The 19355-nt window shown below is 34.2% G+C and overlaps 1 long non-coding RNA gene across 3 annotated transcripts in view; it reads left to right on the top strand.

Moving 5' to 3' along the window:
* LOC123837052 (uncharacterized) overlaps positions 1 to 19355 on the top strand; it is a 104893-nt gene that overhangs the window by 14782 nt on the left and 70756 nt on the right. For 2 of the 3 annotated variants that reach the window (XR_006789141.3, XR_010413711.1), the window contains one exon: positions 8527 to 8576. This is a non-coding gene — a long non-coding RNA (uncharacterized LOC123837052). Of the gene's footprint in view, positions 1 to 4268; positions 4377 to 8526; positions 8577 to 19355 lie in introns of all 3 variants that reach the window. The other variant, XR_010413712.1, reaches the window with a different exon arrangement.

Genomic DNA, 19355 nt, shown 5'->3' with positions numbered 1-19355 from the left:
TTATTATACTATGGCTCATGTTATTTCTTCCTATCCTGGAATGTCAGCCCACATACATTATTCACAGGAAGCAGAGTGAACTTTAAATAGGGAGATTATACTGGAGGGAAATGAGAAAGCCATCATTCTCAATTTTACCCCATACTGTTATTAAAGGTTATATAGACAGTGATCTTTCTTTTCCCCACTTTTATTTAACGCTTTTTCTTCTTCCTTTTTTCTTTCTGATTATCTTATTCCTTTTCATCTCCCATAACATCCACATAATTCTTGCCTTTTTTCTGTATTGTGTGAAGGAACTAGTTGAGTTATTTTAAATGATTTACTGTCTTCATGTTGTGAGCTAGACATTGAAATAACTTATGATGAATAACATATTGTATACTATATGACTTCCTTCTATTCTTTGTCTAAAATGTGGTCGATCTGAATTTAAGTCATTAAGTATGAAAATATTTGCCTGAAGAATTTGAACAGCAAGTTTCAGGCTAGTATAAATTAAATTATTAAACAATGACAATTGCAATGGAAATGCTAACAGACCTTTTACTAAACAATAAACTATGCAATTATAGACAGTGTTCCCTGACAATCATGTGCTTACTTATCAGCAAAATGTTTCCATAACAGCATTTCCATGTTAGATGACTGACAGATACTTAAACACTGCAGGGAACATATAAAAGTTTTGCTTATTATTTATACTCAGTTCATAATTTCTGAGGAAGTATTTAAACTGGAAACTTATAAAGTGACATATTCAATTTTATTGATATTTGAAATTTTGGTCATAAAATAAAAAGTAGCAGTATAATCTAGAATCTTTTAAATTAAGTGTAAAACTCAGTGTTACTAATAATCACTACAAGAAAGTTTATATCCACACAAAAACCTGCACACATATTTTTATAGCAAGCAGCTTTTTTCATAATTACCAAAAGATGGCAACATCATGTGGCTATACTGATATCCATAGATTAAATCAATGAATTAGAAGAGACATCTTCCATGCAGAAGAATCCCAAATAATTTGGTAAATATGCCATCTTCTGCGAGATGTAACTTAATTCTCCACTCTTTAAGAGTGGACTGTACAAAGTGTTTTCCTTTCAGACTTGATGGGGAGCTAGCAAGTAATTTTCTGGTGGAGAAACCTCTCAAACACTACTTCCACTATTAACAACAGTGATACGTCATGTTGATAGTTTTTGCCCTTGATATGAAGTAATGAAGGGCACTTTACCTTAGTGGCCTTCATACCCAAAACACACAACCCCAGTCTAACAATGAGGAAAATAGATATAAATCCCAGTAGAAGAATATTCTGCAAAATTCTGCAAAAAAGGACCAGTATTCCACAAAACTACCAAGGTCATCAAGAACAAGGAAAGTCTGAGAAACCGTCATAGCCAAGAGGAGCCTCAGGAAATATGATGACTAAATATAGCGTCATGTCCTGGATGTGATACTAGAACAGAAAAATGGCATTAGGTAAAAAAAAAGAAAAGAAAAAAAGGAAATCTAAAAAAAGATGGACTTTTAGTTAATAATAATATGAAAAATACAGTTTCTGAAATTGGTAGCATCGAAAGAAAATATTAATAAAAGTTAGAGCAAATATCATTCAGTTGAAAACATGTTGAAAAGGTAATTTTCATAGACAATACATTCAAGGAATACATAATAACAATTTAGAAAACAAAACAAGTGGAAATTGAGAAATACATCAACAAAGAAATAATAGATGAGAATTACATCAGAAAATCCCAAGTCTTCATATGTAACTGGGCCCCCAAGTGTTCAAAACTGAAAACAAAGAAAGATCTAAACGTAGACACAATGTAATGACGTTTCAGGAAACCACAGGAGAGAGCAAAATCACATTAGTTTAATTAGGAAAAGGTAAAATAAAGATCATCACCAGAGAAATCAGAGTCATACTGGCATCTAACTTCTTATCCCCAACACTAAATTGCTACAAAATGCGGGTGAAATATAAAAACAATAAGATGCAAAAACAAATGGACCTTAGAATAACTAATTTAATACATAAATAGTGTTTATGTAAGTCATAAAATATAATTTTGAGAAAATAACATTTAAATTAAGAAATAATTAAATGTGTAGTTTAAGGTTTTTGATTAACACAAATAGTGCTACAACTCTCTAAGAGAGTTGCATGTGGTTACAACTTCTCAGGAAGCTTTTTCTCTCTTGTTTGGCTCAGAGTTGAGGCAAATTCATTTGCATTCTTTAGGGAGTTGAGAGAAATGGGGATAGTGCGATTGTTGTTTACCTTTACCGTTATTCTGAAGATATACATTTTTACGTCTCCAGCTTTGTTGGGAGGGCTGCTACTTGACTCCATACACTGGATACCGGACCTTCACAGCAGACCATCTTACATGATGCAAAACTAAAACTCAAATTTACATGTATCAACAAAGGTTTTCAGGATAAAAGTAGCTTCAGTAATCATTTGCCTTACTACTCCAGGCTCCTGAGTTTTCTTAGTATGACTTGGTAGGGCCTCTTATTTTTCTGTTATTTTGATACACTTGAGGATTTAAAAATAAAAATATTTTACACAGCATTTTTACTTTTTATGTGTGTGGAGGGATAGGTTCAAATAACCTAGCCATTCATGTTCCCAGAAATTAAAGTAACCTACACATGTAAGAAAGTTATTTCCATCATTGCAAATGGCAAGATTTCATTCTTTTTTATGGCTGAGTAATATTCCATTCCACATCTTCGTCGTCGTCGTCGTCTTCTTCTTCCTTCTTCTTCTTCTTCTTCTTCTTCTTCTTCTTCTTCTTCTTCTTCTTCTTCTTCTTCTTCTTCTTTCTTCTTCTTCTTCTTCTTCTTCTTCTCCTCCTCCTCCTCCTCCTCCTCCTCCTCCTCCTCCTCCTCCTCCTCCTCCTCCTCCTCCTCCTCCTCCTCCTCCTCCTCCTCCTCCTTCTTCTTCTTCTTCTTCTTCTTCTTCTTCTTCTTCTTCTCCCATTCATCAGTTGATGGATATTTGGGCTGTTTTGGCTATTGTAGATAATGCTGCTATAAACATCAGGGTGCATGTATCCCTTTGATTTAGTATTTTTTGTAATTGGGTAAATACCTAGTAGCGCAATTGGTGGATCATAGGGTAGTTCTATTTTTAACATTTTGAGAAACCTCCATAATGTTAGAGAGAAGCAAACCAGGAAATGGCCTCATAACTAAGAGAACACACTAACGGTTACCAGATGGGAGGTGGGTGGGGGGAAGGGTGAAATAGGTGATGGGGATTAAGGAGTGCACTTGTTGTGATGAGCACCAGTTGATGTGTGGAAATGTTGAATCACTATATTGTACACCTGAAACTAATGTTACACTCTAAGTTAACTAACTGGAATTTAAATAAAAACTTAAAAAAGTTATTTCTAACTATTAAATTCATAAAACTTTTGGTGGAGTTAGAGATGAATGTGTCTGGCACTTTGATGCAAAGTCTATTTCACCCTACCCCACCCATCTCCGTTACTATATTTATATCCTCTGATCTTATGGAATTGAATAGCTAAGTAAAACCATAATCTCATGGTTCAAATAGTGTTTTTAGAATTATATGTATATTTTTTTATTACATAAGCTCCACACCCAATGTGGGGCTTGAACTCACGATCCTGAGATAATGACCTGAGCTGAGATCAAGAGTTGGACACTTAACCGACTGAGCCACCCAGGCATCCCTAGAATTATAATTTTTTTCTGTGCAATGTTTAAAAGCTCAAAGACTCTTGATTTTCAGATCTTTTTTTTCATATTTGAATACTTCCTCAGTACAGCAAAACGTCCCTTCAGTTGATTTCAACACAAAGCTCCAAAAGTTTATTTACTCTCCCCCTACAAAAAATAAGCACTGAGACAGGCTAACAGTTACTATCCTGATTTTGAGAAAATGCCAACAAAGACACATCTCATTATAAATTTAAAGACAGTGGTATAAATAAATTTAGAGGCAGTAGAGGAGGAAGTCAAGAGAGGTATTATCAAATGGTTCATTTATTTCAGTAATGTCCAAGGTAAGTTTTTCTCTTTAGAATGAAGAGGATGTAGGCAGTCTAAAGAGGGAGATAAACTTAGAATAAAAATTTAGAAAAATGGGAGAGTTAGTAAGAAGAGGTACAAAAAAACATATAGGTGATATTTACGGTCAAGTTAAAATGTAGAAGGAGAATTGTAGTGAACCCAATACATAGATTTCTGTGATTTTTTTTTTTTTTTGGCAGCTTAAGAAAAGGACTGGGAATTTATAAAAGATTATTTATGGTTGTGGTGGTATTGCAGAGCATGTGTGCTGAAAAGACAAGAAAGACACTTCAGGTTTGGGAAAGAGAGTAAGTCATTGATTTCTCATGCAATTATGGCTCAATAGTGAAGAAAAATAGGTCAGAATAGAACTTATAAATATGAACAGATTGTGGTGATTTGGAGACTAGAGATTTGGTGAAGTTTTACATAAAATTTATTGAGTAAGAAAATGAAAGAGCACATAATAAATATAGACTTATTAAATACCTGTTGATTAACTCATGAGGCAAAGATGCATATTATTAAATTGAATTATGATTCTTGGTTATCAAAGTTTTAGCTAACTTTTATTTTTTCTGTTTCCCTAAATTTGGATTGCGTGTAGTTCATAATCACAGTTAAGTTTTAAAGTGAAGTATTTTCACCATGTGTTCCACTTGATTATTAACATTTTGCAATTGGCTGATTAAACATGAAGAAAAATAATCTCACTGGTCACATTTCTAACTTTTTTTCGTGTTATGAAACAACATTTGACCTGAGAAAGTATTCAGTTACTGAGAGCATGATTTTGCTCAGTGATTTTGCTTGTATTTGCTTCAAAAATGGATGCAAGAGATCAATTGGTATTTTTAAGTGTGAAACTCCTTGTGGCGTGATTTATCTCTAAAATTTTGAACATCCTCTGGACTAATTTTGTCATTATATCACATTAGTACTAATTGAAGAGACTCAAAGTTAGAGTCTTGTTGTTTCTAGATGAAACATAATTTAAATTCTAAGAATGCAGACTGTCATTGCTTCTTAAGTAAAATTGCTAGAAAATTATGCTGATATATCTTAAAGTAACTGGAACTTTACAGCTAAAACTTTGTATGAAATTTTTAAGAAGTAATCATGATCACAAAACAACTATTATGAGCTTGGTTGCATTAAATATCGCAATAGGACACATAGAGAAATAATGATTGATCTAAATTGTGGCCTTTGTTCTCCAAGAGCCTTCAAAATTAAGCCCTGCTTTAGACCTACGTGCAAGACATATAGAGAAGAGAAAAATATTATTAAAGCAAACATATAATTGAGCAAGCTATTTAAAAACATACATACACATGTGTAATTCACTAGAGCTTCCTTTTATAATGGCAGTTGTATTTACTTGTTTCCTTGTCTAATTCTCATGCTTCTGTGAACATCTGAAACACCCTTCTCAAAAATGTTTACTTCCTCCTAAAGAAACTAGTAGAGAGCTGAATCAATGCTATATTTACAAACTAGATTGTCTTAGGGGGTCATCTAGGTCTTTGACTATTTTTAGATTTCATTTCCTACCTTATAGTACAGTTTGTTTCAGAAGTAATTAGATAGGGCCATGAGCCAGTAATAACAACAGACATCATGAACAAGGTGACAAGTGAATATGCAGAGATACCTTTGAAGTCAGCTGAGTATAAAGATGACAATGATAAAATCTAAAAATGAAGAAGATGGCTTTTTAAATCTTTTTCTTGTCGTTGCTCTAGCTGGAATTATTTTTGAAAGTTCAGTTTACTGCTGTATTAAGGACACATTTAACTGAATGGAGACTTTCAGCTACAATTGACTATAATACAGAGTATGCATTTTTCCGGAAATATTATCTACAGCAGGAACAAACTTTTATGATTATTTTGACCATTACCTACAAAAATTAGGTATGTTTATGTGGGGTGTATGATAAGGAAGGCTAAAAATAACATTTTATTTAAATTTAGTGTAACATATAATTACTGTCCAAATCACACACGAATGACCTTATTCATCTAGAATAAAAGATATTTTCATAATGGAGTCCCTTCCCAGAAAATAAAATAGCATGAAAACACTGCATCTAAACTATGCAAATATTAATATAAAATCATAATTAATTTGAAAGAATTGTAATTCTGTTGTTATAAAGATACTATTGTTATAAATATACATTATAAAACCAGCACAATTTGATTGAAGTTTATTTCAAATTTGTATCCCACAAGAGTGCCATAGGCCCATGGTATTTTAGGTTCTATCAATTTTCATAAATTTCAGCATTAATACTTTCCCTTGATTAAAAAAATCTGCTACAATCTTTAATTTTGTTGAGACCTGAAAAGGTTTATTACAAATTAGCAAATGTATGAGGATTTGTATTATAAGAACTCATCTTTCTTCCCATTATTTTCCCTATTAACCTGATAGAAAATAAAATTTCTGAGAAATTCTTTAAGTCTGCAAAGAAATAAACTTTGAAGACAGTTATAATCTTATTGTTGGTCTATCCATTTTTAAAGTGTCCTCGGTGAAGTCATATTTTAAATACTCTAGGACATATTTGTCCATGTGTTGACTAAACATATTTTATTTTCTGTAATGTCTCTTGGATGCAGATGTGTTTTTTTCCAGTTTTGCTAGCACCACTTAAATTTGATAACCACTTCTTACCTGGATTCTAAGTGTTCTCTTTTTGAATATCCCTAATACCAGTTGCTAGTCCCTGCCAGACATGAATACTGTTAACCAGTTAGGAATATGATTACATTAGGCTTCTCCCTATATTCTTTAGAATTACTTCTATTTCCATACAACTAAAACACCCTTGGGGAGCTTAAACTGTTACTCTAATTTATGAAATTTGTGATTCTATATTACTACTTTATTACATAATATGTCTTATAGGAATGTGTTACTAAAAATTTGATTCTTGGTTCAATCACATCTTCACATAAAATTAGCTAAATTTTACACCCATAACAGCCTTATTTTGCCTCTCAAAGTTATTATTTCCTCTCTTTTTAAATTAAAAGTATGGTATAACAAGATGTTAAAAATTATTTTAACCAACTTCCCTTTCTCTAGTTGGAACAATTTTGCACTAAATATTTTTAGTATGTCAGACAATTACAGAGGAACACAATACATTGACAAATTATTACAATAAAAATATAGTCTATAAACCTACAATAATTACTTTTCATATTTCCATGTTTTTATTTTCATGGGCTTCCTGTATAGTTATTATCACCTGTAAATATAACATATTTTGTAGGCAATTATACAATTTTTTAATTTTTTCCATTTTGTTGAGTTACAATTCAACCACAATAAATTGCAAATAAAATATTAGATTGGCTCAGGTTTTTTTTAAGATTTTATTTGTTTATTTATTTGAGAGAGAGAGAGAGAGAGAAACAGCATGAAAGGGGAGAGGGTCAGAGGGAGAAACAGGCTCCCTGCTGAGCCGGGAGCCCGATGTGGGACTCGATCCCAGGACTCTGGGACCATGACCTGAGCCGAAGGCAGTCGCTTAACCAACTGAGCCACCCAGGCGCCCTAAATTGGCTCAGTTTTGATGCAGTGTATACCTTTTGACCAACACCAGAATTAAAAATAACAAAGTTACTTCACCCAACAACATTTCCTCATGTCTCCTTGTAATCTAACTTTTTCTTCATCCCAGGCACTCAGTCATCCAAACATCTGCTTTCTGTCACCATAGATTAGTGTGTATTTTCTAGAACTACATATGTGTGTTTATATTTGTGTGTATGTGTGTGTATGTGCGTGTGTGCATGTGTGTGTGTGTATAATTATGGGATGCATTTTTGCCTAATTTCTTTCACTAAGTGTAATTATTTTGACTTTAATTCGTACTGTTGCTATATCAATATATTTTTCCCATTTATTGCTAAGTAGTATATATTAGTATGGTAATATATTAGTATAGTAGTATGAATACACCAAAACCTGTTTATCCATTCATCTGGTGATGGACACTTATATTGTTTCCAGTTTTGACTATTACAGATGAGGCTGATATGAATATTTGTGTCAAGTCTTTTTGTGGACATAGGTTTCTTTAGTCTAGGGTTAATTCCTAGGGGTGGAATGACTTGATCACATGGTTGTTACATGCTTACCTTTGAAAGAAACTGCAAAATTATTTTCTAACATGGTTATACTACTTTACATTGCAACCAGTAGTGTATGAAATCTTCAGTTGTTCAACATCACCAATATTTGATAGTCAGTCTTTATAATTTTAGACACTTGAATAGGTATGTAGCAGCATCCTCTTGTAATTTGAATTTCCCTTACATATAATAATATACAATAATTTTTCAATTGACTTTTGGTCATCACATATCTTGACCATAGAGGTAAGTCTATTTTTGAACTAATTATTCTGTATCACTAATCAGTTTGTCTATGTTTTCACAGATACCCACAGTCTTGATTATCAACAGCTAAACGATAAGTTGTGAAATCAGGTAGGGTGCATTCTCCAACTATGCTACTTATTTGTAGAAATTGCTTATGTTCTGCTTGTTTCCTTTGGCCCTACATATAAATTTTAGAGTCAGCTTGTCAAATTAACAAAATTATTTCTGTTAGAATACAATGGAGATTATATTGAAAGTATAGGTTAATTTTGGGAAAGTGCCATCTTAAAAATATTGAGTCTTTTCATTATATGCTCTTTGTAAATCCTTTTATTTTATTTAGGTTTTTAATTTATCTCAGCAATGTTTTATAATATTTTTCCAGCTTTATTGAAGCGTGATTGACAGATAAAAATTGTATATCTTAAAGGTGTACAACTTGATGCTTTGTATATGTATACATTGTGAAATAATCACCACAATTAAGCAAATTAACATATCCAGCACCTCACATAGTTAATATTTGTGTGTGTGTGTGCGTGTGCACGCGTGTGTGGGTAAATGTGTCGGGAACACTTAAGATCAACCTTCTTAGCATATTTCTAGTGTACAATATATTACTGTTAAGTAGAGTCACATTACTGTACATTAGATCTCCAGAGCCTATTCATATTGCATAACTGAAGCTTTGTACCCCTTATCAACATCTTTTCATTTCACCCACCCTCTAGCTCCTGGCAACCACAATGGTACTCTGTTTCTGTGGGTTTGACTATCTTAGATTCCACACATAGATGAAGTCATGTATTATTTTTGTTCTTCTGTGTCTGGCTTATCTAACATTAACTTACATAATGTTCTGTAGTTTTACCTAATGGCAGGATTTCCTTCTTTTTTTATGGCTGCATAATATTCTTGTGTGTGTGTATTATATTTTCTTTAACCATCTGTCTGACAACGGACATGTAGTTGTTTCCATAGCTTGGCTATTGTGAATAGTGCTGTAGTGAACATGGGGATGCAGATATCGCTTCAAAATCCTGATTTCATTTCCTTTGAATATATGTTCAGAAGTAAGAGTGCTGAATCATAAGGTAATTCTGTTTTTAATTTTTTTGAGGTGCCTCCATACTATTTTTCACAATGGCTGTACCAGTTTACAATTCCACCAGAAGTACATAAGAGTCCCCTTCTCCCCACATCCTCACCAATACTTATCGTTTGTCTTTTAATAATAGCCATTTGAACAGGTGTAAACTAAGATCTCATTGTGTTTTTGATTTGCATTTCCCTGATGATCACTGTTATGAATTTGTCAACTCAACACTTACTAAGTGGGACACAGGTTGCAGGTTGGTGATCTGTTCAACAGACCACAACAGGAATTGAAATGAAGGTCCTGAAGGAAGTACCCAGAGGCCTCAGGGGGCCACACGGGGAGGTCAAGGCAGAGTGCAGAAAGAGAGATACAGGACCTAAAGCTCATGTCTTTATTAGGGTCCATGAATGAAGTACTTTGGGGTTCCCATGCTATGACCAGATAGGCCAATTCAAACTGAAAGAGTAGAGTTTTAGTAGCCACATAGGGGTTTTATCTAGGGGGTACATAAGGGGAAGGCACTGGGAGGCAGGGGAGACTGTGGATCATAAGGGCTGTTAGGGAAGTCATATCAGAAGCTTACATTGCTTGTGACTCTGCTACTGTTATCTAGGGCATGTGCTTGCATGAGGAGGCTACTGTCATTTTAAGGTCACTAGAGCCTGCTTTGACAATTAGAATGCAATTGAGGCAGCAATACCATGGAGTAGCTTAGCTAAACCCTTGACAGTAAGTGCTGCTGAGCACTTTTTCATATACCCGCTGGCCATTAGTATGTCCTTTTGAAGAAACATGTATTCCAGTCTTTTGCCCATTTTTAAATTGGGTTATTTGATTTTTTTTTTTTTTTGCTATGGAGCTGTATGAATTCCTCATATATTATGCATATTAACTCTTTATCATGTAAGTGTATATATATATACATATATATACATGTATATATATAAAACTATATACATTTAGTTTTACATACATAGTTTGCCAGTTTTTTCTCCCCTTCCAGAGTCTGTCTTTTCACTTTACTTTTTTTTCCTTTATTTGATCACAAACTTTTAGTTTGATGTAGTCCCATTTGTTAATTTTTACTTTTGGTGCTTGTGCTTTGGAGTTCATATCCAAAAAAATCATTGCCCAGACCAATGTCAAAAAGATTTCTCCCCATGTGTTCTTCCGTTATTTTTATGGTTTCAGGTCTTATATTTAAGTCTTTAATGCATTTTAAGTTGATTTTTTTATATGGTGTTAGATAAGGGTCCAGGCTTATTCTTCTGCATGTGTATATCCAGGTTTCCCAATGATATTTGTTGAAGAGATTATCTCTTTCTCAACTGGGTGATCTTGGCATCCTAGTTGAAGATCCTTGACTGTAGATGCATGGATCTATTTCTGGATTCTCTCTTCTGTTCCATTTATCTATATGTCTGTTTTTATTGCCTGTACAATATTGTTTTGATTACCAAAGTTATAATATATTTTTAAATCAGTAAGTGTGATGCCTTCAGCTTCAATATGGATATGTCTGTCAGTTCCATTTGATCTGTAGTATTGTTCAAGTCTGCTGCCTCTTTATAGATTTTTTCTATGGATTTTCTTCTCATTTTTGAACTGAGATATTGAAGTATCCTACTATTATTGTATTGCTGTCCAGCACTCCTTGTTGTGTTCATCATACTGAGGATCTCATATCTGATTGTATTTGACTCTGTCTTTGGGAAGTTAGCCAAATTTGTGGTCCACTTCTAACCATTATACAAGAGTTTGGTCTTTCATATTACTTTATTTTCTTCTTTGAAAGTTCCCTACATATTAATTATTTACTATTTTAATGTATTCATTTTACAAATAATAGAGATGGTTTCTAAAATTTTGTTGAAAACTGTCATATTGCTTGAAATATCTAGAGAATGTCCATTCCTGGAAATTCAAAGCTATGCCAAGAAGTTTGCTTGCAAGAGAGTAAGAGCAAAAGAAGGAGACTGCTGATCGGAACCTACATTTGACTCTCCCACATACCCTCACTGATCAACAAATTGCTAGTAAGGAGGAGGAGAATTTCCACTCTTCAATTAGCTCAATAAGAAGGCTCTTTGGCTATAGGCAGACTTAAAGGTTTGGAGTCTTGCTCTACCATTCACTAGCTGAGAAGTGGCTGGCAAGTTACCAACCTTTCTGTGTCTCAGTTTTTAATTCTATAAAATTAGAATAATAGCAAGATCAAGACCTACCTCATTAAGTTTTTGTGAGGATTAAATGTGATTAAAACACACACACACAAACATGCATCCATACATATGCACACATGCAAAATATTGAATAGTGCTTGATGTGAGAAGTATTAAATAGGTGTTAGCTTTTAATGTTGTTGATTAAATGATGTATGAAATAATTAGGAAACCATGTAATTTGGCAACATATAAGTTCCCACTGAATTGTTGTATAAAAACATATACAGTTGATATCCCAAAATAGGAATATTCTGACTATGTGAAATAATTTAAATTTGCCTTAAATAAAAAGCTGAACAAAATCAACTCTTACCATCTTACATTTGCAAATCTATACAAGACACAGTAGATACTAATTCATGGCAAAATTAGTAAAAATTTTTACTAATTTTTAATATTTGATTTGGAACCTTATCTTTTAGCTATACTCTTGATTCCTGGTTTTTATCAATTATATGTGTGAATCTTGACGTGAATAGATCAAGTCCTGTTATTTTGTTTCACTTATCTTTGAATAAGGGGCAGTATACTATGTCCCAACATAAAGTGTGCTATATGAAATTATATTTTTGTCATATTTCACTAAATCACTTGGCTTTGAGTTTATGATAATGTCTTTTTCCTACAAGTGTTGATTAGAAAAATTGTATAATGTTGCATTATTAGCAACTAGTAAAAGTCACAGTGACTGTTTATGACCACATGATTTGGCTCTCAGCATGTTAATGATCCCTTAAAGTAATGCAAACCAATTTAAATATAATATGGAAACTACTTATCATAAAAACCAGTAGTGAAAACTCCATGAAGTTTAATCCTCTTCTGATTTTATGTGTTTTATGCTGTGATTTTTAAGAGACTTGATTAGATTCAGGGGAAGAAGGAAGTCTTATTGAAATAAAGATAATGACTCACATTGAATAATTTCCTTTCCTCCAAATAAGCCATGGTAATTGAAAATGTTACTTTAGGGGTTAAGTTTAACCATCTTTAAAATGATTCTTTCATTGTTGACTAACTATTCAAATGAGCTCTGATTTGAAATAGTCATCCTTTTAAAGCCCTTTGGTAAATATTGCTAGGTGCCATGTATCCACATCCCCATTCTAATTATTTGTACCCATAATTTGGCTGTCAAAATGAAGTGCAGGCTCAGACTGGTCTTTCTGAGCCCATTCTGAGTGGGACCAGAGGTTATTATTAAATCTCTCTGTGTCTGACTTATATTTGTTCCATCTCTAGATGCTTTAGAAAGGTGTTACGATTCCAAATATCTGAAAATTAAGTCAACATTGTCAGTCTCTTTTTTCAGATCAAAATACACTTACTAGATGTTAAAAAATTGAATAGGAGGTCAAAGAGATACCAGTTCATGGAATGGTTAAGGCTGGATGTGCAGACTGAGGCTCTGCTGCTTTTGCTAAGATTGCTGTGCTCCACTCTGGAGGTTCCCCTTCATGAACAAACTGACAGCTGGCTCAGTTCTGCTTGGTCACATAGCTGCCCAGGAGCCCAGCTGCCTGTTTCTGGGGATGTGGTCAGCAAGAGGACTGATGAGATTTCAGTTAATCAAATTTCACACAGGCCAGTAAGTTTGATTCTTCAACTCCCATGCAGAATCCTGCCAAGTCCCCTTTATGTAAGTCCTGAGCTGTGAACTTAAAAAGCTGCTGCCACTGCTTTCTCAAGCAAAGGTTTTCTAATGCTGGGGCCGTACAGGTAGGGCACCCTTTGCCATTTGTTTTCAAACACTTGAGAACATATGAGAAGTGGAGTAGTGGTAGGAGAGAGTGTAATGTATATTTCCAATAAATCAAAAGACTTCTCATCCGAGGCAAAAATTATCAAGAAGACTCAGTCCAGGTCAAGTTGCCCGAAATGAGATGGAGATCTCATTTACTTTTATGCTTGGTGAAAGCCAACTGATTCCCTGGATATAGGAATCTTCTCTTCACGGTGGAGCCCACAATGCAAAGCTAAGGGGTGAGTCTTTGTTTTTTTGTTTGTTTGTTTGTTTTGTTTTTTGTTTTTGTTTTTAAAGATTTATTTATTTAAGACAGAGAGACAGAGCACATGGGGGGAGGGGCAGAGGGAGAAGGAGAGAGAATCCCAAGCAGTCTCTATACTGAGTGTGGAACCCAACCTAGGGCTTGATCCCACCACACTGAGATCATGACCTGAGCCAGAACTGAGTCAGACACTTAGCCAACTGTGCCACCCAGGCACTCCAGGGGATGAATCTTTGAATAGATGGCCAGGCATGGCACAGTGTCCTGATAACTACTGAAGAGCTCATGGAGAAAACACATTTTATTTGGAAGCATATTATGTCTGTGTCAAAGCACATATTTCCCCAATGACTATGTCTGCTTCATCAACATTTTTAGGCACTAAGCACAGAGAGCTTAAATAAAATACAGTTGAAAAATTTCCCTTTTTTTCCATACCTAACACCATTCCCATGGCTTTTCCCTTTATCAATTCTCACTATATTAGCAGAATATAACTGCCTTTATTGAACTTAGTATGTTGCCCTTTCAATCTATATTCTGTATTCTTGCCAGAGTAATCTTTCTAAAACATTCATTTGAATAATGAACTCCTTTCCTGCTTAAAACAGTTAGATGGTTCACTGTTTCCCTAAGGTTTTCCTAAGGATGATCTTCCATATGTCTATAATTGGTTCCACTCTCTTTTACCAATTTACTTTTCATCACTTATACCTCATCTCCAAAAATGTCCTCTAACCCGATGAAAAAAAATAAAAATAAACAAGACTCATTAGTCCTTCATACTGTTTCTCATTCATGTTTGTTCAGTCTTGTTCATGGTAAATTCTTTGAGTGAAATGTCCTTCTATTCTTCTTTTCTGCCATTCAGATTTCTAGTCAGGATGTAAGACTTTGTTTCCTAAAAGCCTGAATTAGTTTCTTCATTTATTCAACTTCACTGCAATTATTATATTTAATATCTATTATCCTTTATATTTAGTTTGAGAGGTTTCTGGTTTTAGTATGATGGGTGATTTCCAGTTGAAACATGTACAATTTTGATACCATGTTGTGAGACTCTAGGTATTGTTTGAGACTTATATTTTAGCTGTATTTTTGTGATGTTGGTCTGGCAAGAGAAAGAGGGCTCTACCTCATTATTGCTAGGTGGAGACAGAGGTCAATGGTCCCCACTTGGCTTCCATTGGCACCACGGGGAAGATCCTCATTATGTCCAGGTGGAGGTGACAGTTCTGCCTGGCTCCATGGTCTCTCCACTAACATCATGATGGAGCTGGCCTCTTTACCATTGGGCCATGGTTAAAGTCCTGAATTTCCTTCTGTGGCACTTGCTCAGCAAGGACAGGGAGGGGAGCCTCATTACCTGCTGAGTGTGGGTAGAAGTCCAGGATCACCATATAGTCTTTACTGAAACCATGTTAGGGGATAAAGTCTCATTAATGGTCAGCGTGGAAGAAAATCCCAGCTCCCAAATTGACCTTTTCTGATACCACCCCAACAACAGTGTTGAGACACATTGATTATAACCTTGCTATATTGGAAGTCTAGGCTCCCCATGTAGCCTTTTCTGGACTGAATGGGGATGGGATCACAGTTTTTTTCTGTGGTGGTTGACTGATGTAAAAAGGTTATATCGTGAACATTTTCTATCTTGTTAGTTGAACCTTTCCTGGCCCTTTGAGCTAGTGTGAGCAGGCATTTTTGGGGACTTTTTGTTGGTTGGTTCTGTTTTTTCCTTTAAGTACTTTAAAGATGCTATTCAACTTTGTTATGACTTTCATCGTTTCTCATGAGACTCCAATCTTTAGTCTCATCATTGCACTCTTGTATGCAATGAGTTGTTTTATTCTAATCCAACTTTTAAGATTTTTGTCTTTATCTTTGGCTTTCATAGTTTGATTATTTAATAGGTCCCTGGGTCTAATTATCTTTTTTACTCTTTTCTTTCTCTCTGTTCTTAAGATTGAATTATTTTTATTAATCTGTCTTTAAGATTCATATACTCTTTCATCTTGATTCAGCTATTAAGTTTATACTGTGATTATCTTATTTCAGTTATTTTAATTTAGATTTCTAGAATTTCTCTTTTTAGTAAATTTATTCTTTCTTGAGAATTTCAACACACATATATACAAAATATGTATATATGTATACATATATTTTCACTGTATTCATACTTTGCTTTACTTAATTGAAGGAAAACATAAGAACCTCTTTAAAACACTTCCTTTTATTTTTCCTCTGAATTCAACATTATTTCATACCAGAATCACACTTGGTTGATTTTTTATTTCTCTTGAGAATATGTTTTTTCTTTGTTCTTCATGTGTTAGTTAATTTGGGATTATTTCCTAGACATTATGAGTGTTGAATTGTGGAGAGTCTAGGTTCCATTCTTTTTCTTCTGATAAGTGTTGCCTTTGTTTTATCAGACAGTTACCCTAACTGTACTTTAACAGAAAAATTTTGGCAGGGGAAGGCAGCTTCAGTAACAGTTCAGACTTTCTGCCTTCATCATAGCTTCTTTGAGTGTGTTGCACATGTGTGAGATTCACCTATCAGTCATTGATGTGGGTAGATGGAACATGGGGATCTCCTTTCTGGTTCCTTTCCTTCTACATTTCCCCATTTTCTGTAGCAGCCAAAGTTCTCCAGCTTCCTTGGCCAGAAAGATTGTTTTTAATTTCTGGCATCACCATCTTATCACCCATGTTCTGTGAATAGCACTTTGATAAGGTTAAAAGCTGCAAACATGAGAACTTCATACATTTCTCTTTACATGCTTTGAGCGTGTCTCCCTTACCAAAACCTGACATTTTCTGTTCACTCTCCTGTCACTTCAGGTACTCACTTTTTGTTCTCTATTCAGATTTTACGATTGTTTTTATGAGAGTAGTCACCCAGTACGATCTTACTTACTCCATCATTCCCAGAAGTCAAAAGTAAGTTATCTAGTTTTTAATGAGGCACTAATCATTATGCTCTTTCCTCTCATTCTCAAACCTGTCGTTCTATATTCTGCTTAGAGATTTGGGGCCAGAGACTCCACAAACTACATTTCTTACTTGCCAGTTGACTCCTTATTGGGTTCAACAAATGGAGAGATTGGAAGTATGAGTAGAGAGAAGGGGCTTGATTCTTCTTTTTTGATGTTACTGAAAAATCACTTTAGCATCATCTGAATAATGCATATGATGCTTGGTTCTATTCATTCAAGTTTTGGCCTTTTTGTGGCACTCACAGAACCAACTTCATTGTGCCCCCTCAGAGACTTCCGCACCAATTGGTTAGGAATTCTTTCTCAGATTTCTGCATCCTAGCAACATCTGACAGTGATACACTTGAAAGCTGCTGAGATACTGACATAGTATCATCCTTAGAAGAGAGAGTCTTAGATCCCAAGACCTTTCTTCCAAGATTCTAGGTTCTAACAACCCAGATCCTCCATCACCCTTTACCCCCTATAGTCCTAGAGGTGGTAACTGCTTCTGTGGGTATTATTTTAGTGTTAGTGTATTCACTTCCTTTTTGATTACTTAATTCTTCAACAGCCGTTAAATGAATTTGTGTTCAATTCTGTGTTTTAAAATAATGTTTCTTATATGCATCCAAGATATTTAGTACCTTCTGGTCATCTGGACTATTCAGCATTATGTCATTAATGTAGCATACCATTGTGATGTTTTGTGTGATGCATCATAATCTTTGCAGACTAGAATGTTAGAGAGCTAAAAAAAGTTGGCATCAACCTGAGACAAATCCAAAAAAGATACATTAGGTAAAAATAAATTACTTCTGGTGGTTATTGAAAATTGGTATATGGAAACAACACCAACAATAACAGTATTTTCCAAAGAGGTAGCTTTTTATAAATTGCCACAACCTCTGTTTCTTTGTTCCAGTAAAAGATACCACATAGGGAACAGCAGTTTCAGTTGCTTTGTGTATATATTAGTCTACAGAAATCTCTAAAATCCCATCGACTTTTGCCCTATGCCATACAGGAAAGTTAAATAAGCATTCAATTAAGCATACCTGAATCTTTTGAGTCTTTTTTTTTGTTTCTCTAATCTGTACAACCCTGGAAAATTAATAAGAAAGATGACTTGTTCAGCTATCTTTATGTACATGCTAATGACAGACTTTCTGGCAAACATACTGATGGTATTTCTAGTAAGAGAATCCTTGATCCTGGAATGATTTTCAGCAGATGTACTTGATTTGTTTAGGATTGATAATAATAATAATAATAATAATAATAATAATAATAATAATAGAAACCTAAGAAATATTTATGGATTTGTGAGGTATGATTTCCTGGAAAATGTGTTGGAGGATGAATAGAACTTTTTCAGCATTAAAAAAGCTGTCATATGTAGAAATGATCCAACTGCAGGTATCACTTCACGAAATCATATGTGAAATCTGGGCCACGGTACATCCTACCACAGTGAGAAAGTGTCTGGCATGGCGGGTTGGCAGTCCTGATTAATCCCCGCTTCTCCTGTGCCGTGACATGAGTTTTATCCTTGAAATTGTTTATAAAGCTTTATATTGTATAGCACATGATTCTTGTGAATCTCATTTAATGAAAGGATTCTTGCATTACTTCAAAAGCATTACAAATTATGAAGCAGAATTCTGTGTGATTATATGAAATATCTTCAATAGCAATAAAGGGAAAATCATCAGAATTTGCAACACCAGGAACTGTTTGTTCCCCTTTCCTGTGAAATAGATTGAATGTAACTTAGGTGCCATGAAGTTGCATAATTGTCTATCTCCCAAATTTAAAGTTATACATATATATTTATACCAATATACATTTTATATTGATATATCTAAGCTCTGTTTATCTCTTTGTGGACACACAGATGTTCCGTAGTGAGGAGGCAAGTTATTTTGTGCTTATAGCATTTTGTTTTAGTGGAATCTTTAAACTGTTTATTGACTACTCTTATAATTAAAATAATAATAAAGCTCTTCATATTTTGCTAATGCTTAACCATTGTGAGACATTGAAAATACTTCACATTTTTCTCTGTTCACTTATATTTAACTATTGTAATCAATCTTACATTGATTGATGTAAGCAGGGAGCCCAATGCGGGGTGCTCCTCACATTACAAGATATGTGAAAAGATTTAAAAAGGTGAAAGTTTGAAACTGTAATACTCAATTACATGCCTGAAAGGAGAGCTGGGATTTCTATCTTCTCTCTCTATTACTCAGAACTATGCAGGAGAAAGGGTGGTCCTTCACATAGAATTGCTCTGCGAGGCATTCTCCTCACATCATCCCAGAAGGTTTACTAATGGGTGAACTCTAGCTGCCAGTTATTTGAAAAATTACTCATCAATCATTTATAAAACCTAAAATTAGTTTGCCAAAAAAACACATTAATTCTCATCAACCAATTGGCTATTGCTTGGTTTTACTACAAAAATACATCTAAGGGAGAAGGTAAAATTATTTTCTCTTTTATAATTAAAAAAATCTAATATCCTAGTGCCAATCTGAAAATTGTTGTTAGTGTCAGACAATAATCTTC

The sequence above is a fragment of the Mirounga angustirostris genome, unplaced genomic scaffold (assembly GCF_029215605.1).
Source record: "Mirounga angustirostris isolate CCGP_5_RB_7025 unplaced genomic scaffold, mMirAng1.0.hap1 SCAF_8, whole genome shotgun sequence".
Classification (NCBI taxonomy): Eukaryota; Metazoa; Chordata; class Mammalia; order Carnivora; family Phocidae; genus Mirounga; species Mirounga angustirostris.
This window is presented reverse-complemented; position numbering and strand designations above follow the sequence as displayed.